Consider the following 27,077-nt stretch of genomic DNA (forward strand, 5'->3'; position numbering starts at 1 on the left):
GTATTTCTTCTTTTATTTCTTTTTTCAACTTATCAAAATTCAATGTATTTTAAAATATAAATTAAAGAAAAAGAAAAAGAAAAGAATTAACACTACCAATTTACACACTCTCTCCCCAGCTAGCAAACTAGCAAGTGCTCCATATTCTTAGCACAACCACACCAACCACTTCCCATTTCCAGAACCATTCACATCATCCCAGGTCTTCAAGGCCTTCTAGAACACTATCAAGACATACTGTAAGGCCATGGCACTATAATGACAGGAAAATGTTACTGATTTTTTCCATGGACAACGTTAATAGCATTATAAATTCAATTTAACGGACAAATCAACCATTAATATTTGCTGTAACAGGTTTTCAGAGGAATGGTAATTTAAACCATATTTACTATCTAATTCTCCTTTATAGAAGAGAATATTAGAGACTTAAGATATTTTGTAGAAATATGTTTACAAATTGGGGTGAGTGGAGGGGAGAGAAAAATTAACACGTTTCAGTGGAACTGAATATCAGCTCAACTTTCCCAAGCCAAACCAGAACAAGTTTTAACTCTTTCTTCTTTAGCTGATTTCCTACATTCCCATAACACTGTTTTTCATTAGCTTTTTTAAAAAATAATTTTTACTCTATTTACGTAAGTACAAGTACAAATTCACTGGAGGCCTTAAAGCAATAAAACTCCATCTCTCCATTTAATATGCCATGAAAACATGGTTCAATTTATAACTAATACATATGTAGATTCAACCCAAAACTCGTATGTTTTTCTACTGGGAACATTTAAGATCAGAATGAATTGCCTGTTCCTTATCAATGCATTTTTTTCTGTTTGTTTTGTTAAAGTTACCACCCAGAGTCTTTTGGGAGTGGGGCAGCCTAAAAATGCTGCTAATAAAGAAATAGTGAAATAATTCAGTCACAGAAAAACTTGAGTAGGAAATAAAATAAAACCATACAAAACTCTAGTGCAAAAGATAGAACCTTTATTGGCTTGTGACCCCAATTTCTTGATTAAGAGCCTTCAATTTCATCAAAGGGTTGATAAGGGTTGTGTTGAAGCTAAGAAAGCCCTTCCCTCAGCTTATCATCTTTATAAATCTGAGACAGGGGAGAATAACACAACAATCCCTGAACATCTTCTCACCCTCAAAAAACAATATAAGCAACTAGTGGCCTTTAAGAAGAAAGATATAAGGTCTCCTGGGAAAGACTTCTTGAAACAGTGAAGGAACAGAACTCTACTCTTTTCTAGCACCTAATATCTTACTAGCTTCTACCCCACTGGATTCTTATATACCTCCTGAAGCCTGGGAAGTACATTTTCTGAGGATGTATGAAGATCCCTTTAGTGAGTCCCCAATGCAAAAGTTAGAGAACTTACCTGAGTGGCTCCTAGTATCTGTATCTGAAATTAAGTCCTTTATTGGTCAACTCAGGAGGGGGAAGGCTGTTGGAGCTGATCTTATTTCCCCAGAACTATTGAAGAATAACAAAGAGTTGTAGGCTCCAACCCTGGCTTTGCTCTTCACCTATATTAATACCATTAGATATGTCCCCAAGGACTGGGGCCTAGCAATTATAGTTCCATTCTTTAAGAAGAGAAAGAGAGATGACTCTGCTAATTACAAGCCAATTAGCCTGCTTAATGCAATCAACAAACTTTATGGTAAGTACCTCCACAATAAACTTAAAGACTGGCTGGATCAGGAAAATCTGATACCAGAAGAGCAGGCTGGCTTTAGGGAAGGTAGAGGCACCATCGATCAATGTTTGGTTCTACAGCACTTGATTGAAAAATATTCAGCCAACAATGTGGTATTGTATGCTGTCTTTATAGATCTTAAGGCAGCCTTTAATTCTGTATCCAGGACCAAATTATGGGAGAAGGTAGAAGCCTAATTGAGCCACCATAGGCTTCTCTATTTAATCCAAGCCTTATCTACTAAAACGACTCTTAAGGTCGGGTACAATATGCAAGGGTTTCTCTCGAAGCCAGTTAAAACTCAAAAGGGGGTAGAACAGGAATGCATTTTGGCCCCCCTGCTTTTCAATTTTTATATCAATGGTATGATGAGATGTCTAAAAGATCCAAATTTCCATCCCCCTAAACTAGGGGATCGCAGCATTGCCCTGCTGCTTTATTCAGATGATACCGTAGCTCTTTCTAGAACACTAATAGCCCTTAAAAGAACTCTGAGAAATCTGGTCCAATAATGCAACAATGATCATCTAAAAAACCAAGATTATGGCATTTGCCAAAAGGCCAAAGCTTCATTCATGGAGCATTAATGGCCATAGAATAGAACAAGTGACTTGCTTTAAGTATTTAGAAATAGTCATGCCTGCCACTGGCTAAGGCACTAGCCCAGCTCCTTTATAGAGCTTTGGTTGCCCCCCTCCCCAGCTCCTTGTTTCACCTCCTTGGAGAGAGTAAAATCTAAATTCATCAGAGCAGCCCACCAGATACGTTGTTGTACCTCCAATGCATATTTACGACTGGAGACAGTTATGATAAAAGTTGAGTCAAGATTGTGTTTAGCTTCTGTAAACCTTTGGTTAAAGCTTAACTTTTATCCTCAAGGCCTAGCACCATTAATCCTCCAGGACAATTTTCAGTCCACATGGATCAAGGCTGTTGAATGTAAACTTTTAAATCTAGGCTACTCTCCCTCCTTGGTTCTTAAGATGAAATATAATCAGGCGAAACAAACCCAGAAGCAAAGGATAAAGGATATGGAGCGGCAAGCAGATCTAGGGAAGGCCCCAGCCTTCCTGTCACCAGTACACAACAGATATATTGTCACTGCTGCCAGGTACCTTACACAGCTAGAAACACTGAGTCATCAGACTTTCTCTCTTGCCTGATGTCATGTTCTCCCCTCTGCAGTATTGGATGGTAAATATAAAAAGTACCATTGGCTGAAAGGCTCTGCTCCTGGGATTCTGGAGAGGTGGAAACTACAGAACATGTTCTTCATTGCTCCTTTTATGGAAACATTCAAACTGGATTCATCCTACCTCTGATTAGTAGAATCCTGGTCGCCCAGACACAGCCTATGCCCAGATGCTGTTCACAAACTGCCTTTTGTCATAACACATGTGGCTAGGTTCTGTGCAGCAGCACAGAAGTTCTGCTGGACCCTGATGGGCCAAACACAATCTATGTAATTGAATGCATTTAAATGTTAGATATTATCACTTTTTTTTGTAATTTTAGATATTAGACTTTATATAATTTTAGAGTCTACTTTATAATTTAAATAAGACTGCATTGTGGACCTCACTCATAGATGCTAGTTTTTTATTTACTTATTTTTTATTTATCTATTTATTTATATTTCAAATTTGTCACCACCCATCTCATTACAGAGTGACTCTGGGTGGTTTACAGTAAAAACAGAATAAATATTAATTAAAATAAATAAATATTAATTAATTAAAATACACTATAGCAATTAAACTTCCTACATAATACTTCCAAGGTATTAATTAGGTGTTAATAAACTCAGGGAGTGTCTTCAAGGTGCCAGCCACCCCCAGGGTTGGTTGTATCTCTTCTCACCCCACGCAAGAGCCAGGTCTTCAATTCCTTCTGGAAAATTGGGAGGGTAGGGGCCCACCTCACCTCTGAGGGGAGAGTAACCCATAGGGTGCGGGCAGAGTTAGGTTGTTTTATAAATGTATTTTAACTTTGTCTTAAATTTTATTTTGTTAATAATCTATTAAGATAGATTTATATAGATATATTCACAGAACACTCTCCTTGTACTGGTCTACGACTGTAATAAATTGAATTGACCTGTAAAACCAAGAAAGAGTAAAAATATTAAGCACATAAATATAATTTATGGACATCCCAAAGAAGTTACCTGGATGTGATAATAAGGTTCAAACCAATGCAATTTAATTTCTCCTTCAACAGGATAACATTATCTAGTAGAATATATGAAAACTGGTGCTGCTCAGGCATATCTAACCCAGCGTTCTTTGTCATATAGTGATAAACATGATGCATTTGAGAGGCTCATGAGTCAGCCTTGGAGGGCTATAACCCCTTCCATTGTTACTTCCCACTAACTGGTATGTATGCATCAGCCTTACTAGGTAGACCAGACAGGAAACACGACCAGATGAGCTAATTCTACTTTATTGTAAGACTATGTTAACAGAATCTTGTAAGTCTGAAAGTACAATTCTCCCCCCGTCTCCTTTACAGCCTGAGAAATTAGGGAGGGTCTCTTCTGAGTCTCTTGCCCTACCCATTATCCAGCTGCGGGCTATGCTGTCTCTTATCTGACTGTTCCCTAGGCAGCATCTCTGGGCCCATTCTCCCAAGGTCTTTCCCACATACCATTACAGTATGTATGTATATTGTCAATTTGCAATTCACTTCAATCTTAAAGGCATGCTACTTATGAATCAGGAATAGTAAATAGCTATTTAGTATTAGTAGCCATTGATAATTTGATTCTGAATTATTCTGTCCAGTCCTCTTTACCAGAACTGCTGGCAACCAGTTCCACAGTTTAACTTAAGTATGCTTACCTGTATAAGGAAAAAATTCCTTTTGACAAATCTGAATTTCCTGAATTTTAGTTTTAATGGATGACCTTGATTCTAACATGGGGTAGGGACACTCCTCTCTTTCCTTGTTAACTATGCTATACATACATTTATACATTTTGTAACATAAGCAAAAATGTTGTGTTTAAACAAATATCTAAATAAATTGATACCTAACATTTTTGAAGGCCAAAATAATGTTTTTGCCATGATTTATAATCAATCTAAGTGCTTACCAAGGATGCATATATTCAGGTAAAAGAAATTTAACATATTTTACTAATAGCTCTCTACATATAATTTGATTTAGCTAAAAATAGTCATTTATTGGAACCAAACTCTTAGGTAATTTTTGTAGAGTTGACTGAGAGATATTCAGTAATCAGTAGAGCCAGGTACATCACAAGTTCCTATAGCTCTATTTATGGGACATGGAAGTTTCCAGTGCCCTCAAAAATACTATCTCTCTGCTACCTTTCTAAAATGGTTAAGCGTAGTTTAAGTTAAGAGGCCTTCTAGTTTGTTTTTACTGCTGTTTAAATGGTTACTTGCTGCCATGTAAGCTATGTAATCATATTTCATTACATAGTTTTCATTCTGAGTTTTAGTGATGATAATCAATTTACAACAGCAGAGACACTGGAGTAGACACATATGGGACTTCCACTTTGTTACCACACTGTATCTTTATAGAAGGTAGGGTTAGAACTCCTCATTTATAAGGACTCTACCTTATTAAGTAGAATACCCAATCTCTTTCCAAACACCTGAAAAGCACATCTGAAGCTAAACTGACATAACAATTATTACTTTAGCATAGGATAGGGTAGGCACCCTAGGGCTTAGGATCTACATAAGGTCCCCAAATACCATTTTGATAAACTGCAGGGCACATCCTATCACAACTGTCAAGTATCATTTACATAATTTTCTGCCATTTTCTAGCAGGAACCCTCAGGTATAGTGTTAAGTCCTAAAATAGGGTTAATATATTAGGTAAGTAGGTAGGCAGATAGCTAGGCAGGTTGGTAGTTCCATGTAATCTCAGGGGAAAATATAGAAAACCCTGCCTTTGCTTATATGTGACAGGACCGTATCCATTTTGCAACATTGCCCTGAACATTGGAACCCTTCCCAAAATGTCAAGTTTAATCCCACACCACCATAAGAAAAGTCTCAAGTAAGAGAGATTATTATAAAGAAAAGTCTTACACGCATATTTCATATGTAGTGACACAGTTCTGTTATATTCTGACAGAAATCTACCCTAACAAGAACAGTGAAATATTTCTTTCAATATGATTGGTGAATTGTTGGCATTAGGAGAAATTTAGGAGGGATGATAAATCTACTTGTACCTAAGTCACAGGCATTTCTTCATGAAAAAATATAGACAGAAACAACAAAAGAAGTACAGTAACAAATAATAAAAATAACCTACTCCAATGTGTTCAAGAAATACATCATCCTATAATAGAACCTTTGTTTATGGCATCTTATTTGGGCAACAAAATCACTTCATCTAATCCCTGAAGGCTTTTCAAAATAGCCCAGTCTTTACAAGCTTTTGGAAGATAATGAGGTAAGGGTCTACCCTCATATCAGAAAAGCCCCACAGAGAAAATCCACTTTCAAGCAACCTCTTGTAGGATTTAAAGAAAAAAAAAAACTACTCAGATCTAGCCAGGTCCCAATGATGTCAGGTCTGCCCTCTCATCCCTGTTTAAACCCTAGATAAAGATAGATTGATTTTATTTATTTATTTATTTTTATTTATTTTCAAATTTGTACGCCGCCCATCTCCCCCAATGGGTGACTCTGGGCGGCTCACAATAATAATAATAATAAAAAAAAAACAGGACTCTCCAGACATGGACATAATCTATAAATAGTTAAAAAACATATATAAAAATGGCTTAAAAACCTCCTATAATTTGGCCCTAAAAAACCTGTAAGATGCTGGGGGGGGGGGAGACAACCCCTCACCCCACCAGCCATCTCCACAGGTGCGGGCCCCCCTCTGGCCCCCAGGCCTTCTTGCTGATTGCTGATAGATTGATTGTTCTACAGCATCAGCTTTGAGTTCAAGGCCCATAGCAATTCCATGTAGCTATAAAGCTGGGCTGTGGGGTGGGGCATGGAAATATAAATTGGCCACAAATTTCCAACCTCTTTTCCTTTGTAACAGAATTCCTCCTGCCTACCACAAAAATTCGCTTTCCCATCCCTATCAATTCTCCCCTCAGTTCTATGGCCCCTGGTACTCTAGAACTTTGTCCCTTAGCTAGCTATTGGGACTCTCCATTGACACAAATATAAACTACACCTACATTATCTACATTTATATATCCCTACAACTTCACCTCACTAAACCGAACTCCACAATATCTATCCCCCCAGCAGACCCTTTCCAATCATCTTTCACCTGTCTGTTACCCCACCACCACCACTGTCTCATTTTAAGTGGAGCCACTTCACTTTCAGACCTTGCCTCTCATTCCAGGACTGAACCTCTATTCTTCACTTTTCAACCCTCATTTATCTTGTTTATCACTCCAATATTGGCTCTGCAGCTGCAGTTGCTACAAGACTTGGTGGGTCATTTCCAGCCAATCCTTCTCTTCTCCACCTGTACAATGGTGAATCCCACTTCTTCATAGCTACAAAGATTCTCCACCTAGTCTTTCCACCTGATCTCATCTGCAACATGCTCCAGCTCTCTGAAGTCATTTCCCCTTTCATCCCAGCCTCTAGATGGCAAGTTACTGGTGGTTGATTGATTATTTTGCTGCCATTTCCATGACTTTCTTATTGCAATCTGACTGGGGACCAAATAGCAGCATCCACGAATAAGCTCATCTTTGTCAATGCCAAGTAAACTCATTACTCAATTCAGTCCTTTGGTCCTGCACTACCTGGTTTTTTTACGCAATGCAGTATGACATTTGCTTTTCTTTCAGTCCTCTGTGATACAGCAAAATAAAACATCCAGCTAGAACTTCCTCCATCTCCCCTGACTTGCTCCAATATTCTCTTTCACTCCCATTTTTCTCCTCAATCCAAATTCATTCACATCAACACTCTCTCTGTTAGGATTCTCCCAGTAGTAAAATTCTACCTGTTAATATAAGATACTGACTTCTGGGGAAGCAATGGTGGACTTAAGACAGCTCCGTGAGAGTGGAACCAATGGCTACAGTGGAAAGAGGAGCCAGTGAATGGATCAGCTTCTCAGAACTCTTCTTTGGATCAAGGAGAGGACTAGGATCACCCACAGGTTTGCTCCATACAGAGGCTTGCCCATGAAGAGATTGTAAAATAATGATCCTCCCATGGGAAAGTTTTGCTGATTGGAAAATAATTGGATTTTTAAAAACACCAGACTACAAAAGTGATATGGAAAAAGATTATGTGGATTTGAAAACAGATTTAAAAATGACATATTATAAGATTGATACAGAAAAAGATTCCACAATGAATTTACAAATGAAACTCTTCTGATTTATTATTTCTATGTCCCCTTTAGTTATTAAAACATCAGACAGTTTCATTTGCAAATTCATTGTGATATCTTTTTCCATATCACTCTTGTAGTCTGGCATTGTTTAAAAATCCATTTTCAAATCCACATTCAAGTCAGCCTCTATTTTATCCAATAGAATCTGTTCCTCTTCTGTAGCCTCTGTTAGATCTATTTTTATAGTGGCAGGCAATCTTTAAAGTAATTTCTGAGTACATTGTTGCCAGACAGCCTTAATTTCTTCTATAGTCAGATAATACTGCTCCATTGTATTAATAGGTCTCTTCTCTTTTAATTATTATCCTTAGTTCTCTCTGGTTCCCTCTAGTCAACCTTCAAAGTCCCCTCTTATCATATATTTATTTTCCAATCAGCAAAACTTTCCCACAGGAGGATTTCTTACAGTTAATTTCAAAATCTTAATATATACCTTAATAACATTTTAAACAACCCACGGGAAATATTCTTTCAAGTCCACCTGGCCCCTTAGCTTTCCAAAATCAGCATTCTGGTCCCTCTTTTGCTATTCTCCAAAAATTATTATTTTTTTCTTTTTAATCCTTAAACTTACATTAAACTTCCAACAGAGGTGAATACATACATTTACATTACACTTCTTTCATCCAAGATAGAAGGAAACTCTCCCAGCATCGTAAAACTTGCCCTTTAGAATTTAGGAATTACAATATTCTGAGCTGAATTTGTTGCATAATTTAAATATGCACAACTACAATTTACAAACATTATTAACTTCTATGATCTGTCAATAGGTTCTAATTTTCTTTAAAAAAAAAAAAATCTTGCTTACAATCCACAAATGGTGTCCTATGATTTCTAAGATTTTAATATAGAACGTTTTCCAAGTATGGAATCCTTAATTATGTATTAATGGGTGATTATTTTTCACTAACAATGCCTTTTTAGTATAATACCAATTATTATATAGAACATGCATTAATTTTTCTATATAATCCTTGCTAACATTTGAGACTGCATTTTTGTTTCTTTTAAAAAGCTTTCCCTCCTTAAAACAAAAAAACAAAAACAAAAACCCAGCTACTTCTAAAAATCTATGGTGCAGGTAGGCTTTAATACTGAAGGTTATTATTCTGTGAAGACCTCTTTAAGAAAGCAATGCATACAGAAAGAAGGAGCATTCTATTCTCAATTTTCTTTGAGTAACCATTTGAAAACATGTTATCCCCAAATCTTGACACAGATGAGTATATCTAAACAGATTTTTTTCATGCATTCACTGTGATTTGTGGTCTTCCTGTGCCTTTATTACAGTATTCCTGGAAACCTCAATATACCATCCAGCATACAATGGATAATTTAAAATAGATTTCTTATCCTACTGGCTGAAGCTTGCTGAATACAAATTTCATCCTAATCAAGGGGATGAACAATATTCACATAATTTAAAGAAACTAAATATACAATAATAGAAATATCAGGGAAATATCAGCCTTATTTTTGCAACTGAATTGTAATATTAGCATCCCACTGCTAAGATTATAAATAGAATTATTTTTAAAAAAAATCATTTTATGAAACAATAAAAAGCCTACCTAAGAAAAACTTCTAGAAGAGCTAGGAAAATAGTGAGGGAGAAAGATATATTTCCTGGTGTCATACTAGCTGAGCTGTAAGATTTTGTGTTTGGAGAAGGTGTAGTACTTGTACGAAAAACTAAGGAGTATTTATACATAGAATGCAAGTGTTGTAAATGCAAAGATTTCAAGCTGAATTTTGACAGTCATCTGCATTATAAAATTTTGTATCCATGGAAAATCTTAAAACTCTTTTAATTGCAATTTATGCTCCTAATGACAATCAAGAAGAATTTTATAGGAAATTACATATGAAAATAGTTGAAATGGACTATGCTAATATTTGTATGATGGGAGATTTCAATGGAATAATTAATGATCAATTGGATTACAAAACACAGAAATCGACAAAGAGAACTAGGAAGACACTGCCAAAATCCTTCCTTCGAATGATAGAAGAAATAAATTTGAAAGATGCATGGAGAGAAAGAAATCCGGTAGATAAGCAATACACTTTTTATTCAAATAGATATGCATCTTGGTCTAGAATTGATATGGTATGGATGTCAGCGGATTTATTTGCCAACATACGAGAAATTGAAATACAGACAAGTATTTGGGCCGACCACAACCCAATGGTAGTTATTTGGAAAGGACAACGGAAGAGATCTAGATGGACCTTAAATAACAGGATACTAAAAGAAAAAGACTTTAAACAGAAGATAGAGAAAGAACTTGCCTTCTTTTTTAATGAAAATAAAAAAGAGGATACATCATTACAGAATCTTTGGGACACAATGAAGGCCTATACAAGAGGTTTAATAATAGATTATACAATCTATTTGTATAATCGATTATACAAGGAAAAGAAATATAATGCAGAAAATGACCTTTAAATTATTGGAGGATGACCATAAAAAACTGGAAGAAGAGTTACAGAAATCCCCGCAAAAAAAAGACATTAAAGCTAAAATGGATTTAATTAAACATAAAATGGAACTAATGGAAAAGGAGGAACTAGCACAAAAAATCAGAAACGCTAAACAGAACTACTTTGAAGATGCAAATAAACCAGGCAGATGGCTGTCCACTATCGCCTCTGCTGTTTGTTTTAACATTAGAAGTGTTGAATAGGAATATAAGAGAAAGAAATAAAAGGAATGAAAATCAAAAAGGAAGAGTACAAATTGCAAGCTTTTGCGGATGACCTAGTGTTTATACTAGAGGATCCATTGGAAACAGCACCCAAATTAATTGAAAAGATAGAAGAATATGGAAAAGTAGCAGGTTTAAAAATAAATAAAGATAAAACAAATATATTAACAAAGAATATGTTAGCAAGGCGAAAGAAAGAACTGGAAGAAGTTCTAGAAATACAGGTCACAAATAGGGTTAAATACCTAGGGATATATATTACACCAAGATGTAGTACATTGAAGGAGGATAATTATGTTAAACTCAAACGACAGATCGCAACAGATTTGATAAAATGGGAGAACCTACAATTATCAATGATTGGGAGAATATCCACCATTAAGATGAATCTATTGCCTAGAATATTATACTTATTTCAGACAATTCCTATTCATCTAGGGATAGAGTTTTTTGATGATTTAAATAAAATTGTATTGAAATATATTTGGCAGGGCAAAAAAGCAAGAATAAAGCTTAAATTACTACAAGACGCAAGAGTAAAAGGTGGGTTTGCCTTGCCTAACTGGGAATTATATTACCAGGTGACAAATTTGATGTGGGTAAAGGATTGGATAACTCTAAGAAATAATAGATTATTGACGTTAGAGGGACATGACTTGTTGGGCTGGCATGCTTTCCTATGGTATAAGGGAACGAAAACACAGGGCTATTTTAGAAGGCATTATATTCAAGAGGCATTGTTTTTAAACTGGGAGAAGACAAGAAGACAATATTACTTAAAAGTTCCACGATGGATATCCACTATTGAAGCCTTCTCCTATCCAATGATATATAAAAAGGAACAAACAGTTAGATATACTGAGATACTGAATGAAAAGGGTGAACTTAAAACTATGCAAGCATTGGAAGAACAAGGTGTAAAAATAAATTGGTTTTCATATTTGCAAATACAATCTAGATTTGATAAAGATTTTAAAGCAGAAGGTATTTATGATAAGCTGACTATCCTAGATAAAATTTTGATGAGTACTGATGAAAAGGTGATTAAAAAACTTTATGGACATTTACTAGAATTTAAAATGGAGGAAGAACAGGTCAAAGAAACAATGATTGCATGGGGGAAAATTTTTGGATAGGGAATTGATTTAGAGAAGTGGCAAAAACTATGGTCTCAAAACTATAAAATGACAATGTCAACTGCATATAAAGAAAACTTGTATAAGATGTTTTACAGGTGGCATTTACCCCCAGCGAGGATCGCAAGAATGTGTAAGAATAAGTCCGATAAATGTTGGAAGTGTCATCAGATACCTGGCTCATATTACCATATGTGGTGGACATGTTCAGAAGCCAAAAGATATTGGATTAAAATCCACACACGGCTGGAAAAAATGACAAAACAACACATAGACTTTAAACCAGAGACATTTTTACTGGGAATTATACCGGAAACATACAGTAAAGAATTGAAATATCTGCTTGTAAATGTGTTGACAGCGGCTAGAATTGTATTCGCTAAGAACTGGAAGAATGAAAAAGTACCTATGCAGGAGGAAGTTATTAAGAAAATTATGAAATGTGCTGAGATGAGTAAATTGACATTTGAAATTAGAGAGCAAGAAGATAAACAATTTTATATGATATGGGATTTATTTTATCAATGGTTGGACGAAAAGATATAGTAATGTAATAGATTAGAAAATTTTACAATAGAAACTCGATAAACTGATACAAATTACCATATATATATATAAAATCAATGGACAAAAATGATACACATCTTATAATGAAAGCTATAATTTCTCGTAATAAATGGTGTTATAGATAGACTAGTCATAAATGATTAATAATTGATAACTGATAAATATACAAATATACGTTGGATAGATAACATGAGAATTTAAATAAATGGTGAGTGAAGACTATGAAAGGATGGCACAAATGATTAGTAACTGGCTGACACACGGTATAAGATGGAAGATGGTTTTTATGTTTTTTATGTTTTTGTTTATGTATGTTTGTGTTTGTTGTAAAAAAATTAAAAACTTTAAAAATATATATATTAAATGATTTGTGTTGAGATAATACAATGAACCAAGTTTGAGTTTTTATACAGAACAATTCTGAACATCTCTAGCAAGTTTGTTTAGTAATTCCTTTTACTATCACATTGCTAATGGTTTATTGTTGAAGCATTGTATGTATGTGCTACCTCTAATATCTGATCATCTTTTTTATCTGTAAAAAGATTACAATTATTTAAACCACAACACTGTTTTTATTATTCAGTCCATATTCAGAAATTTCTATATCATTAAGTAGTATGAGACAGCCCTTGCAAACAGCAGAGCAGGAAGAATGACAGATCAAGGCCAAAAACTACTTCCATCATAAACTCTTGCAGCATTGTTCCCCATCTTAATATCCAGCTTTAAGCATTCAGAAGCAGAGGTGATCAGCAACTCTTTAAGTCTGTTCTCCTTCTATGGCAACCAAAACACCAAGTCCCAATACCTCATTCTGAAAGGGACCTATTTCATCTTGCTGCCATAGCCATGTTGAGGCTGTCCTGAAAGTGAAGCTTATTTGCTATGAAGACAGGCTGGGTAGGAATCGGGAGGTGACAAACATCAACAAATAATAAAGCAGCCAAACTACTGTTTGGCTGCTTTATTACAGCCACTACAGCTACTACAGCCACAATACTTTAAACAATACCACAAAATCCCTCACATTTTGTTCCAAAGATCAGAATAAAACCTTTAATGTATGTGTTTTAATTTCAGAACACTTGAAACAGTTGTTTCGAGAAAAGAAGCTCTTGAAGCTGAATGACATACATTCCCTGAAGAGTATATGGGCCAGTACAAATATGAGGCCAGAATTAGGTGTGTCCAGGGTGAGGTGGGGTATCAGTGATGTTAACGTTGTGGGTAAGAGCAAGCCATTGAAGCACATAAGAAAGAAAATTAGTTAAGAATTAAGCCTTGCATGCTACATCTTTATTTGTTATGAAAATTTTCCATGTTTACTGAAAAATATATTTTCACAACCATATTTAAGTCATACAGATTTTATAACAGGCACTAATTGGAATATGGTAGTAAGAGGAAAAGTTTACAAAAAGGTCCAAAGTACACAGAAGTTAAAGCATAGTTTTAATGATATTATTTATGTATTTGACTTATGTTTTTATTGTTTTATGTATATTTATTTCATTTATTTTACTTATAAATCAAATTCATATACCACCCATCTCACTAGTGACTCTAGACAGCTCACAAATACAAAATGCCTTAAAAGACTACAGACAAAGTTAAAAGGCAGAGAGAGCCTCCTCAAGGCACTAGCCACCACCAGTGTTGGGAGCTAGTTGGCAGAGCAAGGTTTTAAGGCTTCTCCTGAAGACCAGAAGAATGGGGGCCAACCTCACCTCAGGGGGCAAGATATTCCATAGGGCAGGGGCAATGGCAAAAAAAGCTCTTCTCCTAGACCCCACCAGTCGAAATTCTCTAACCGATGGAGTCCGCAACATGCCCAACCTGCCAGACCAGGTGGGATGGGCTGATGTAACTGGGATGAGGCAATTCCTCATATAACCTGGGCCCATGCCATAAAGGGTTTTAAAAGTCATAATCAATACCTTGAATTGGACCCAGAAGCAAACTGGCACCCAATGCAGCTCGCACAGTAGAAGTGTTACATGTATAGCCCTAGGGATGCCCAAAACTGCTTGCACCTCTACATTCTGTACCAGCTGCTGCTTCCAGATACTTTTCAAGGGTAGCCCTATGTAGAGTGCATTGCAACAGTCCATGCAGGAGATGACCAGGACATGAGTGACCAGGAGAAGGGCTTTCCGATCCAGGACTGCTACCTGCTCCTCGAGCAGGAGTTGTGAGTCCAAGAGGACCTCCAAATTGTGTACCGGATCTGTCTGGGATAGTGCAACCCCATCCAGAACCAAAGATGGTAAAACCCCAATTACAGGAGAACCCCAAATCCACAGCTACTCCATCTTGCCAGGGTTCAGTTAAAGCCTGTTGTTCCCCATCCAGACCCCCACAGCCTCCAGTCATCATGAAAGAACATCCACAACATCACTTAATTCACCTGGGATGGAGTTGTATAATTGAGTATCATCAGCATATTGATGATACCTGATCCCATGATCACAGACGATCTCACCCAGAGGTTTAATGTAGATATTAAAAAGGAGTGGAGAGAGCATTGAGCCCTGCAGTACTCCACAAAGCGGGGCCACAGGCTAGACCTCTCACTCCCTATCAACACTGATTGGGACTGGCCTTGGAGGAAGGAAGTGAACCAGCCCAAAAATGTGCCCCCCACCCCCAACTCCTGCAGCCGACCCAAAAGGATACCATGGACATGGTATCGAAAGCTGCTAAGAGGTCAAGAAGAGCCAGGATGGATGCATTATCCCCATCCCAGTCCTGCAAGAGATCATCTAAGTGTGACCAATGCCGTTTTTGTCCAATATCCAGGCCTGAAACCCAACTGGATGGGGTCCAGATAATCCATTTCATCCTGGATCCTCTGGAGCTGCAGTGCCACTACCTTCTCTACCACCTTCCCCAAGAAGGGGAGATGAGAGACTGGACAAAAATTGTCCACAATGGTGGGGTCAAGCAACAGTTTCTTGAGGAGAGGGCAAACCAGTGCCTCCTTAAAAGGGGCTAGGAACATCCCTCCTCTTAAGATGAATTAACTATTGCCCAAACCCACCCACATGTCACCTCCTGGGTGGCCTTGGCCAACCAGGAGAGGCATGGGTCTAATGCATAGGTGGCTGTGCTTACAGACCCAAGGACCCTGTCCACTTCCTTGGGCCCAACAAGATCAAACTGTTCCCAAATAACCAGGCACGTCTGTGCCCCAGGCATCTCCAAAGGACATGCACCATGCTTTGCCTCCAACCGGCAAAAAATGTGAGCGATTTTATCCACCAGATATTCAGAAAATTCTTTTGTGTACCCCTGAAAGTAAACCTCAGAGCCCCCCTTATCCAGGAGGGTCCAGGTAACCTTAAACAGAGCCACCAGATGGCACTCTGCGGATTTAATAAGAGCGGAGAAATAATGGCACTTTGCCACTCTTATCACCACAAGGTAGGCCTTAATAGTGGCTCTAACTTGTGTCCAGTCAGATTCATCCCTGGTCTTCCTCCAGCGGCACTCTAAATATCTCTTGATCCTTTTCAATTCCCTCAACTCCTCCCTGAACCATCAAGTGAAAGGGTAAATGCTAAATAACTCATTAGAGCTTCTAGCACATCAGTACTGCCATCTGTTGGCAATTGGAGGCATTACTTTTCATTCAACCCTCATACAGTCTTTGTTTCATCATCCAAATTATAAATGACTTAGTTACCTTGTCCTCACAATGACCTAAGGTATTTTGAAATCAGCTTCCTTCAAGACCGTTTTTTTCCCCCTTATTGTGCTCTCCAAAATCTGTACAATTGCAGGAGGGTGGGGGGGGGGGCTAAATGACCAAGTATCAGTTTCAGATACACTGATATTACTGATTATCCAGTAATCTACTGTAATGTCTTTATTATTAGGGAAATTGTCCATATTATTATTTAATCCCTCTTCATTTATTATTTTTCTTCACTGTGCCATTCTTCTGGATTAACTGAAAATACTCTGAGAAACAAGGGAAGAGAGGACAAATTTTGAATTCTTCACTAACTTTCCAATCTTAATGTGTTGTAGGAAATCTCAGTGGAATTCTTTTAACTTCCCTCAGAACAAAAGTGTCTTCTAATTTGTTCTGAATGATGCTCTAGGAAAAGAAAATATGGTGCCATTCTACCATTTAGTTTAGCCGATGAAAAGGCAAACATACCACTTAACAATCAAACAAAATCATTTCAAATTATAATTGATTGTTTAGAGATTTAGTTGTCAGTTCATCTATTCTTTTTTTATACATGTAACTAAATGTTTGTTTTTGTGTCATAACCAGGCTCAAACACAACCATTGAAAATTCACCAGTAGAACACTACAGAATTTAGAATACAATCCTATAATTCAGCGTTTGTTAACCTGAAATGGCTAACAACCCGAGTTAAATGTTGTGCCCAAAATTTCAAGCTTGAGATGTTTCAAGTTCAAGAGGCTTGAAATGAGGTTGAAACCCTACCAAAATAGTTCTGACCTGTTATATTCTGAAATGTGACCATTTTGATTCCAGAAAACTTTTGGAAGTGATTGGGACAGTTGTGATATTTATGGTAAGGTCATGCCAACTTGTTTTAAGTTCAGAGCGACCACTTTAAGCTTGAAATGGGTGATTTTGAATTCAAAATGTTTCAGATCACACATCTCGGTTATGCACAATCTTGTTCAAGAAGCTGTTGAATCTTATGATAATAACACTCATCAACCTATGAAAGATTTTGACTATATCATGGTAGTTGTTAATGGAGGTGGGTGTTAGTTTTCATTGGGTGTTAGTTTATGTTGGACATATGTTCTTATAAATTGAGCTGACGTATTTGACTTCCATTACTGAATCTATGCATTTTTACAAATGTGCGTAATTAAGTTTAATGTAAAAAGTACTTGAGAGCTCAATATCACAAACAATTAACTGGTCTATTGTTATATCTGAGCAAAGTGCTATGTCCCCAGATATGGTTGCACTTCATGTCATAAGCAGCCCTAGGGCCAGGGTAAAGCTAATATAGGACACACATAAGCAAACCTGAAATGGGACTTGTAAATTTGGTCAATGAAGAAGGCAGAGATTTTCAATGTGTTTCCCCCCACAAGCTATGGCTCTGATTAAAATTAGCCCTAAATTTAATTTTCTAGGAACACAATATTCATTTTTTCCCTTGCACGTCATAAAAGAACTGTAGTGAAATAGCACAGAGCTCCTCACGTACAAACATATACTCTGTACTCAAATTAGCCATCACCTCTCTTTTATTCATCAGCTACACTGCAGCAAATTCAAATCTAGTTTTCCAATCTGATGAAAGAAGTCTCATTCAAAATTAAAATAAAGTATAATTCTGATTTATATGGCCTGTCAGTTACCAAAGACATACAGCTAAGTTTAAAAATAAGCTTTGTAAAACCAGAAGTATTATATTCATACTTTCTAAAGCGCAGCAGCTAGTTACCAGTTAAGAACAATTATATACCCATCTTTCAATTTATGTAACCACAATTACTATTATTGAATATCACCATTTCCAAAGACAAGTAGTTTGCATTGTATATTCAGAGCTGTTAGCAAGTGCAGTCATTTTCATTATTGTTCCATGAGCAACACTGGATTATATTAGCATAGGGCTGTGCTGTTGTTTTTTAATGCTTGCCATATTTATACTCTAACTGAACCTTCTTAGGCAATCGCTTATCCCATTCAAAGTATGTAATTTCTTCTATGTTTATTTGATACCTAAACCTGGAAAACCATATTATCTGAGCTGAATATAATGTATTTCAATTCCATGTATACATGCAGAAAGAAACCGCTACCTCTATTACCTGGAAATGAAAAGGCTGATACTATTTGATGGAAATGACCAAGCACAACACTCTTTAAAGGTCTGGCATGCTAACAAAGTTGCCTACAGATTCTTTGTTTCAAGGTGCAGATCCTGAGGTTATTGGGCATATGTGATCTCTCTCACTCAAACCTATTCAGTATTTTTATTTATTAGCAAAATGTATGTACTTCCTCAATCTACAGTTTCTGAGTACTGTACTTCAACCCAAGCATAGAAACTGCCCCCTACAACACCAATTCCACCCCATCCATCAATAGCAATAACATTTTTTCTTAAAAAAAAAATTATTTTACAAAAATGTTATCCTAAAGACTAGGCAAATGGAGGCCAAAGGTAGTATCTTGGGGGCGGGGTGAACATCATGTTTCATGGCATCAGGCCTATGTTTTTCTTAGCTGTCATAGGGCTGATACCTTGAGTAGGCCCTCTCTATATACAAGCTGAGAGGTTAAACAGATTCATACCTGAAAAGGTAGCTCCTGATGTAACCCAAAGCTATGTTGCAGAGGCTTTTATCACCTATACACACTTTGAAATGGGCCCAAAAGTCTACTAGCAACTGGGGCAATAACCATAAACTTGGTGTTGTACTGCCAGAGAAGCTTTTCTCACTATCAATCTGGCCACTGCATTCTGTACCACTTGTAGTTTCCAAGCTGGTTTCAAAGGCAGTCCCACCTAGAGCATGTTGCAACAGAGTGGATGGCTCACCATCAACAGCCACACTTTTCCCTATAGCCCAGGGTCACATATTTGCATTTACAACTGACTATCTCCAGGGCAGTGTTAATCTCATGAATAATCACAGCAGTCTTTCCTCCGTGGCTTTGTGGGGGCAGATCTCTCACATGGCTACATCTGCACAGGCAGGATTCAGTAATACATGCATGTTTGTCCACTAATAAATTATGAATAGATATCCTCTTTTGTACAAACCTGGCATTTGTGAACAGCAGCTTGAGTCCAAGACACCTGATAATTCAGTCATGCAGGCCCAAGGTGGCATCGCTGGATTAGAAGAAGAGATCTACACCAATGTGCAGGTTCCTCTTCTCCTGCAACAGCCTACACAGCAACTTCACAGCATCATTTTCTATCTTTTCACTCCTAGCACTATTGCCCTTATTCTCTCCTCTCTGGTTAGTTAATATCTCTAAGGTTACAATTGTCAAAACCCCTCTCATGGTTCTACTAAGAAAACTCACCCATCACTCCTCAGAACAGCAATGCAACCATATATCCTTGCAACTATTACATATGTAATACCCTCACTATCTGAAGTTCCTACCTTTCAATATATATCTCATGACTCCTTATCACCCCTCAGTATACTCCTGCCAGAAGCCTATTCAATGCAGGATGGGGGGGCTTCCACATCCACCTCCCATTTCACACCATGGGGAAAAGGTCTTTCAACCCAATCAAAGTACAAGTCCACTTTGTTTCTCACCAGGCCCCTGTGTACCTGAACCTGATGTTCTGTCCAGTCCTTAGCAACTAGGTACCTCTGGAAGAGCTAACTTCAGCCAGCTGTCCATTTGTCACAACTTAAAACCAAGCTGCCTGTTCCCCATGCTCCATCCCAGCATCCAGGGTCACTCTCATTGCTCCCACTGGTCTCAACTCTTCAGCCTCAGCAGGCCTTATCAACTGGCTCACAACCAAGTCTTCTGCTGCTACTGATCAAAACTGATGGCTCCTACAGTATTTCATCTTTCAGTGGTCATTGCTCCAGAGAGAACACATGCCCTCATCCCTATCATTCCCTCTCCACTGTTCCCACCATCGAATGGCAATCTCTCTTCTCTAATTCATTCTTAACTCCAGTTCCAGGTCTGATCAGTTTTTTATCTTTACCATCTTGCTCTTACTTTTCCATCCCTCACTGATCATTCTCCTTCTCTCCATCCACACTGGACTTTACCTATTCCCTTTTCCTAAATAATCTAACTTTCCTATCACTGCTAATTCTTTCAATCCAAAACCAACCTCTACCCTGACTCCAACCTTCATTGCTACACTGAAAAATAAAAGACAGCCCATGGGTCAATAGCCTAGGCAATTGCTATCTTGGAAAAAAATGACAGAAGAGTAAAACTGTTAAATATGGATGGGTGAGCATGTCATCATATATACCTAATTTTAATTAGCTTTAATTTTAAATCAAATTTAATTCTGTCCCGATGCCACTCACTTCTTTATTGTGGCCTTGCCTATTCTCTGAAGGTAGCCTTTGGTTTAAATCTCAGCCAGATATCTCTCTCTTTCTACTGGATCCATTTAAAGCATCTTTGAAGAAAGGGTGTTTTTTTTCTTCTTCTCCCCTAATGCTTGTAAACCTTACAAATGTTCTGCCATCTCCCATTACAACTTAGGGTAAAAAAGCCAATCTTTAAGTGTTTCATTCGAAGGAGCTCCTGTTTGTTAGTTAGTTAGTTTGTTTTGGCTCCTCTTACCTTTCATTCTAGATTCTGTCTTAAGTCAAATTCAGCTTTGGTGATTTCACTTTCACAACTTCTTTGGCAGCAGCATGCAAGGGATTTGCCATTTCCTTCTGAGATTTTTTTAGACCTTGTCTAGCCAACAGCTTGGAATTCTCAGTGGTCACCTTATCCAAGGATTAAGCCTACTTAAGTTCCAAGATCATGAGAAGTTGGTTCTCCATTTCCCTCTTATAAACAACTATGATTTCCGCACCATATAAGATAATTGGGGAGGGGGGAGCTTTTAATGAGCTAAGATTGCCTCCTCTAAACAATCAGGTGTATAATGCCACTCCTTCCCTAAACAGATGTGATTCATTTATTGTCTAAAACACTAAGTTGGGATGAGCTCAAATACCATTCTATATTTTTCCTACATTTTGCTATCAAAATCTTTGTAACAAAGCATACATTCTAATTCTCAGATCAACCATCCATCACAATATAATATGGTATAGTGTAAATACTAGTAACTAAAAGAATACATAAGCAGCATGAAGCTCATTTTAAAATTCTAAGTACATACAAATCTAAGAAGATAACACAACGCTAAGAATAACAGTGGTTAAGTGCAGCCCACATATATTAAATCCTAATTATAGCTGCACTCTCTTTTCTTTGGTATTTGAATATTCAGAACTACTATTACTTTGCCAGAAGCACTTCTCATTTCCCTCTAACTTCAGGACTCAATTAAATGGTTCTGGATACATTTTTTCCTATCAAGTTTTAAAACATTTACAGTGCAAATAAATCATTTTACTTATTCATGTAGTTTAAGAGATTAGTTAATGACATCTCCTAAAGCTAAAGGAAATGATTAGGGTTGTTTGCTACTAAAATTATCAGACAAATCCAAGCATACTGCATTATCCATTTAGAAAGCTTTTTACAAGCAGTATAAAAAAGGGGAAGGGTTTGAGAAATGCACAATAGAATGCTTACTTAGTTTTCCAGTCTTTCAGCCAGCCACTAATAATAGAAACACATACTACACTCAAAAATGGAAAATATTAATTAGCATTATCTCTAGATATAATGTCTTCAGACAGATGCCTAATCATTTAACTACAGAGCAAATGAGTAATAGCAGAAATTCACAAGTGATGACAAGGAGAGGAAGAACTTCAGTCATAATTTAGAAGTAATTTAAAGATATACTTTATAAAATGGTACAAGATTACACATACCAGGTCTGGATATGTACATAGTACAATTATGTAACTTCATATTTAAGCTGGCTACAATTACGGAACAAAAACATGGGAGCAATAGCAAATATCTGGCTTATACCACAATCTTTAGAGTGGTTCTAGACTAGGCTTCTATAGCTCATAAAATTATAGTTTTTCTTCACTAAATGTTATGAGGAGTGCAGCTTATGTCATCATCCATTTTGTATCTCGATCACCCTTTCCCACCTTCTCTGTATTTAACTGATCTAAAATATTTGTAGGTTTTACCTTTTAGGACAAATTTTTCCTAAAGTAGCTTGTATTAGTAATATTGTATACACAAACATGTGAGAATAAAAATCAAAATCCACAAATAATTGCACATATAAGTAAAAAATATTAACAAAATATACAAATACTAGCACTTAAAATATCCTGTTACATTAATTCATCAGACATTTCTTTCTAGAAAGAATCCATAAAGGGGAGGAAAAGCTGAAATAAATGCATAATATCTTTTGAGTAATAATTTATTTCTCCTTGTATCCTCTCTGATGTAATTAATTAATAATTAATTTAAGATCTCTTCCTAAGAAGAAACTTAAATAGAAAACTGGATTACTAGGTAACAAAGGAACACTATTTTCTAAGCATCATCCTTAATGAAAAGGATGCTTCTGAGGTAAAATAGGTCTCAAGTATATTCTTAGAAAATAAGAATAAAAATTGCAGACCAGTTCTTTGTTTGAAGTCTACTACCTCTACAGAAAAAAGGATAGAAGTGAACTAGGGAGGATCCTGTTGGTCAAAGAGTGCTACAATCTCACCCATTTGGCTTTTAGTAAATTGGTGTTCTGTATATAGTAGCTATGACATGCCATCAAAATTCTGTGATAGATTCTCAAAATTCCAAAACTGCCCAGTACTCTAAAAGTTTCTTATCTCTTGTTTTAAAGAACCCTTGATTTATAACAGTGAAAAGACAAATATCTTGCTCATTCCACATCATTCAATTGACAACCAACTGCAACTCATCCCCCCCCCCCTTCTTACTGGGGATTTCTTGTGGGTGTGTGTATGACTGAAATCAGGTGTGTACTAAATATATATTCAACTTGATAGTGGTGGGGTGGTTTTATGGATAGGAGTGGTTTTGTGAATCAAACAATAATGATAACTCAATCAAGATGTTGGTGGCCTTTCTTCAATACAAAATCTAGCCATTTTATCTTTTGAATATGGCTGTACAGTTAACAGACTTTCCAGTTTTATTTTTGCATTTTTTTTCAGGGGGTTAAATAAAATTATCCTTTTTTTATGGTATACAATTGTAAAACCAAAATTCATTGTCTATAGCTATAATGTTTATAAAGACCACATTTCTTAAAAAATACTGTCAGGAAATGGAGTGGGAGGACCTTGAATATAGAGATTCATGTGCTCATCATCAGTCAGCTAGATTTCTACATTATGCTCTAGATGGTTTTGAAGACCACCAAAAACTACAATTGGTTCAAAATGCACTGGGCCCTCTTGCTGACTGGCACATGTTACTATGATCACGTTGTATCTATTTTTTTTAGGGCTTGCATTAGTTAGAGTTAACTGCTCAGCACCAAGGTACCTGCAAGACAATCTGAAGTTGACCCACCTGAGAAGATCCTTCTGGAAGAAGCTGCTGGTGGTGCCCCAGTTCTGTGAGATGAAGGAAACTGAGACCAGAAAGTTCTGCTCTTCCTACATGGCAGCCATTCTCTGGAAAGTGTCCCCCTGAAAGCTAAACTGGCCCTGTGAAAACCAAACTCTTCCAAAGATCCTCTGGGCAATGATTTTACATCATTGGTTAATTGTTTTTGCTGGGTGTTTTAACTACTATTTACTGGATTCTTTGCTTTTTATTATGTTGATGGGGTTTAGGGTTACTGTTTTTGTAGCCATTGATGTTTTATTATTTATTTATTTATTACTGTATATTATTGCGAGCTGCCATGAGTCCAGGAGTTGGTTGCATACAAAATTAATAAGCTAATAAATGCTTATAACAGAATAAAATTATGAATATTTGTGAATGCAAAAATTGTTGCTAGTAAGCCAATTAAATTACAGTGAAGTAATTTAATTGTGAATGAATATTTGTGAATGCAAAAATTGTTGCTAGTAAGCCAATTAAATTACAGTGAAGTAAGCCAATTAAATTACAGTGAACTTCCTCATTCCTTCACCCAAAACTAAAGAAGCAAGCCTTGGAATTTATTACTTCATCTTACCCTCACTTAACTAGGAAAGAGCCATTCAATATAGAATTTATTCCCAAGTATTTAAAATAGGCTGTTTATTTTATAATTTAATAGATATATGTAATAAACTGAAAAGCTGTGTTTTAATGTAATTAAAAAACAAAATAACAATAATATAGTATTATATATCAATTAAATATAAAGAACACTTCTGAATCCAATGAGGTAATGAGTTAATTTGCCAGGTAAATGTTATAGCACTGCAGTCTTAGAACATTCTATCAAGTTCTGATTATTATATATTTAAAGTTATAGAATAACTTTAATTTTAAAAAAGGCATAAAAATGGCAACTAAATTTATCCAAACACTTTGACTTAAGGCTAAACCATTCTGTAATTTTAATGTAACAATAGGGCAAGTGAAGAAGAATATGATATGCTTATACAAGTATGAATACTGGAAGAAATAGGAGAGAGACTGAGACTGAGACTCCTGTTTCTCATATCTTCTATATTAGACCTTGAGGTTATCCAATAAAGTTGATTGGCAATATATTCCAAGAAAGAAAGAAAGAAAATATAATTAATTTATAGAATTCTATTGTAAGACATGTAATGCCTACTAGCTTATTCAGCTGTAAAAAGCTGTTAGCCCTTAGCTATTTCCTAAACCCAATTCTTAGTTGTCCTAACCTGCACCAATTATATTGGATATAAGCTCTGGATATTTTTGAACTAAGAAAAAGATAGCATAATTAATTATCTTACAGTGTTGGACAGTACTGAAAACTCTTGATGTTTTTCTAACCTTTCAACCTCTCCCCATTGTTCATAGCCGTTCATTTGAATCCAGAGATTCCCTTCCATGAATATAAGAGTTTCGTTGGTAGGGAACTGAGATTTATATGCAGGAAGGGCTGTTAAGAGAATAAAGGGAAGTTGATTCTCACTGATCACTTCTTCTTCATGCAATTCCCAACACCATATCCTTCAATGCTATGTTTTTAAAAGGGATATTAAGTAGCTGTAACAGAAGGAAGAATCTGAATACATCACTATGTGAGATGGGTGGCTATATATAAGTGTGATAAACAAACAAATAATAAATGATATCCCCACCTTTTCCTCTATTGGGGAGTATTCCATAAATGGGTATTCCATTTATAAAAATTCTAAAACCAATCCACTCACAATATGTGTTTGAGAATCAATATTTGTTTAATGTCTTCAATACAGTTTATTCTAGAGACAGTGGGTACAAATCAAGTATAATTACATAAGCAGTTTTTCTCCTGCATCCCGGAATTCCAGAGAACTAAGTAATCTACTTAAACAAAATGGGGAGCTGCTCTAGCATTTCTTTTCATGGGTTACATCCAACTTCCCCAAATTGGGAAAGGCTCAAATACTCTGTATATAATAAAATAAAATATTAAAAATTTCATATTTTTGATGCATGAATGAATTTACCTTCTGAAGTTCAGTTTTAAAGTTTTCTCTTACATCCACAGATTCCCACCTGGAAGCCCTATTCAGAGTTACCTGGCCCATTTTAAATTAATATAGGTGGGATAAGATGCCTGCAAGCTCATCTGATTATTTTGGGGGGAGGTTCTTGGTGGATAAAGCTGCTTACCTCTGGGCAGGATGTCCCAGATAGTGAAGAAGGCTGGACCTTGGGCTGTTAAATGGGATTCCTTGGAGCTCTCCGAGCCTGAGGAAGTGGTTTTCTGCAGTATAAGTTTTACCATCCGTGAGCTACCCATTCTTCTCTCAGATTTAATAGACAGTCAGTCGTGGTGTGAGAAGCTGGTCACAGAGACTGTGAATAATTTTTGATGGAGGGAATAATGCTACCTAGACTAACAGAAGTGGTCCCGTAAAGAAACCCTTCCTGGAGCCCTGCTACTTTTGAAAACTTTCACCCAGTCTCTAACCTTTCCAGAAAGCCCCTAAATACTTCAGGATACAAGACTTTTTCCAGCAAAAGGTCAATATAAATGATTTTTTTCATATTAAGCAACAGATTTGATATATTATGCAAGCTTCAGTCATACACACTGGAGATTATATATCTCCCCCACTCTGTGCTATGCTCCTCTGACACAACTGAAGGTTTCTACAGCAGCCGTCTCAACAGATCATGTTGACACCAACAAACAAGCTTGTTTTTAAACAGTCTAGTACTGCAGTAAACACTGCTGATTTGATAGCAAAACAATGCCTATTAACAGATAAAACAAGTTTCCAAGACGTATCTACCATTATGGAGAAACAAGACAGGTTGCGTTTCTCCTTGAACTATCTTGCTGAAAAGCTGGTACGTGGGGGTAACTCTTTTAACAACAGAAAGTCCCCTAAGTCACACCTCCCAAAACCATGGGCCTCAAGACAAAAAATACTGTTAAGAAGGGACAGATTTCTATTAAATCTCAGACCCCTGGGAAGGTTGATTGATTACGTCCAATCAAGTTGCTGTTCACTCCTAGTAGATCTTCTCCAGGACAACTTGGAAAGGTACCTGCACAAATATTTGTCAGAAACAGAATAAACAAAGGTAGATTTCCAGAAGAATAACAGTATATTCTTTAAGCCAATGCTCTGTTGTCAGTTGTCTCAAGTTCACCTTGATAGGGTAGAATGGCTTCCAAGAAAGAAAAGGGGCAGAATGCTTTTTAAAATGAGAAAGCTTGGGGCATTTTTTTCAATGTTTTTATGACATTACTTTGTTTTTTTTAATGTGAAAAGTGGATTCTTGTGCATATTAGTTTTGGAAGTACAAACTGGAGCAGTTAATATTAATAAAAATTAAACACATTTCTCTCCTAAAATTAAA

At 36.5% G+C, this 27,077-nt stretch overlaps 1 long non-coding RNA gene across 1 annotated transcript in view; it reads right to left on the bottom strand.

Moving 5' to 3' along the window:
- Positions 1-27,077, bottom strand: part of LOC148213824 (uncharacterized) — a 328,533-nt gene that overhangs the window by 169,046 nt on the left and 132,410 nt on the right. The window lies entirely within an intron of this gene.

This window comes from Python bivittatus, unplaced genomic scaffold (genome assembly GCF_059951505.1).
Source record: "Python bivittatus isolate LINGU-HERP-01145 unplaced genomic scaffold, Pbiv_v1 ctg000850_np1212, whole genome shotgun sequence".
Classification (NCBI taxonomy): domain Eukaryota; kingdom Metazoa; phylum Chordata; class Lepidosauria; order Squamata; family Pythonidae; genus Python; species Python bivittatus.